Here is a 2,133-nt window from a genome sequence, read left to right on the forward strand (position 1 = left end):
AACCAAGTGGCGAAAAACGCCACGACACGAAAGCGTGCGTGGGTGCATGTAAGTGTACTCGTGTGTCTGCGCTGTGATAGGGCAAATTCATTTCTTGTCAGTGGAGTAGCAGTATGCCTCCTAAATTATTCTATTTGCTAGACTAATTCCAATTAAAATGGGACATTCCTCTTTAATAGGTAAAACATTTGGCAGAAAAGGAGTAACTACCCACTCTCCGCGTTCAGCTTCTTCCCGATTTCGCTATCATTCAGTCGACTGTGCATCTGATTGTTTAAGTTAGGTTAGGTATACCATTAGGAGGAGGTGAAATTCCACCCCATCTCTCCCCCCTCCTAACCATTCGATAGGTTTCTAAAAAGCGAATATTTTGCCGTGGTACGATTCCTTAGATCGTTAGGATAGAAACTGGATGGGACATTCTTCTGAACAACTGGTTGATTCTGTTATTCATAAGTGCTTCTGTGTACTTCTCTTTCTGGCACAAATGTGGGGAGGTTTGCTCTGGTCCTTGCAAACTACTACAGGTTGTTGCAATTAGCAATGTATACAACCACGGTCCAATTTCCTCCAGTCCAGAGCACACGCTCGGGTTTTTAATGTCATGCACAAAAAGTGCCCAAGCAGAAATTGCTCTGCTTTTGCCTTGATTGTGATGGGTAGAATGCAGCTGCAGCATTCGATTAAGAACTGCAAATATACCAGCGTTTGCTGCACCTCCAAAAAGGGCAATTTACTTAAAGGCTGTGGTATTTTTCTTCATTAGGTTACTGCTGGAAGTGCCAACGTGAAGCTAGGTGACATTTGTTACCTCATCCACTCCACTCTACTGCATTATGCTCTACTGTCCCTCTCAAATCTGCTTCAACTTGTGCTCACCCCTCAGCTGCCCTCTTTCCATCATACTTGCACATGTTGGCACAACGCGTGGATACAAAGGACAAGGTGAATAAAGCATCGTTACATTGCATTGCATAGCATAATGAATGCAAATTAAGAATCTTGCATTCTTGTGTGATTCAGGGTTACATTACTCAGGTTTGGTATGTTTTAAACTGAGGCCGAGTATCGACTAACTACATTCTCCCTGTGAACAACTTCCTTTACCACCCATATTCCCTTCTCCATCCACTTTTGCTCCACAAAAGCAATATCGAGGTCTCCTCTCTCTGTTGTCAGTAGGCTGTGCCGGTGCGATATTCGGAAAGGCGGTAGCGAAGAAGGAAAAACGTTAGCACGTGGTGAGTTGGGATTCCTCCTCACTGGGGTGAACATCTCCTAAACGGGCATCCTTGAGTTGGAGGACACAGCAGACAAATGCAACTTCCAACAAAAGCAGATCTGCTCTGTGGAGCCAACATGATATGCTGTGTGCCGCTAAGGACTTCTTTTGCCTTTAAGCGGCATTAAAGATGCCGCCTTTCATTGAGCAGACTTCAGTGATTGGTTAACCTCTTTATAGCCGAAGGATCAAAGCCCCTACATTCGCTTATTCGCCTGCCCTTTTTTGTTTGATCCACTGCTTTTGCACAGCAGGAGCAACGAAAGAGTGGCATGCTTGACAGATGCAAATGCTGCTGACTGTTTGATTTGATTACCTAAAAGGTTGGTTTTTGCCTGAGAAGTGAATGACATTGAAGGGATACGACGAAACCGCCCTACCCTCCATTTGTGACCATTAAATGCCCGTGGATATGCGCTTGCTAGAATTTGTCTTTGGCGATCCTTTAGATGCCAAATGAACAGAATTTGGCCAGAATCGTGGCAAATGAGCTCACTTCTTGACGTTGCATACCACAGTGAGGGCCTGACGTTGGCTGACTGATAGGGACAGTATTTGGATAACTAACTCTGGTGCCTAACATAATTTGGCATTGGCGATGCTGAATGGAATTGTGCATTCACCTTTGAGAATTTCTCACCATGTGTCAAATGCTTGTTCAGTTACGTTATACGTTGTAAGCAGTTTTTTTCGAGAGTGAGGTGAGCCGCAAGTAAGTTGTTTGGTCTTTAGATAAGAAAAGTCAACTCAGAAGCAACTTCCTCATTTCTTGTCAATAAGTGACCGAATAGGCGATGTAAAGAGCAGGAAATTGACCTTCTACACCTTCCAGTCTATATTCGGTGAATGGG

The sequence above is a fragment of the Echinococcus granulosus genome (assembly GCF_000524195.1).
Source record: "Echinococcus granulosus chromosome Unknown EG_S00292, whole genome shotgun sequence".
In the NCBI taxonomy this organism is placed as follows: domain Eukaryota; kingdom Metazoa; phylum Platyhelminthes; class Cestoda; order Cyclophyllidea; family Taeniidae; genus Echinococcus; species Echinococcus granulosus.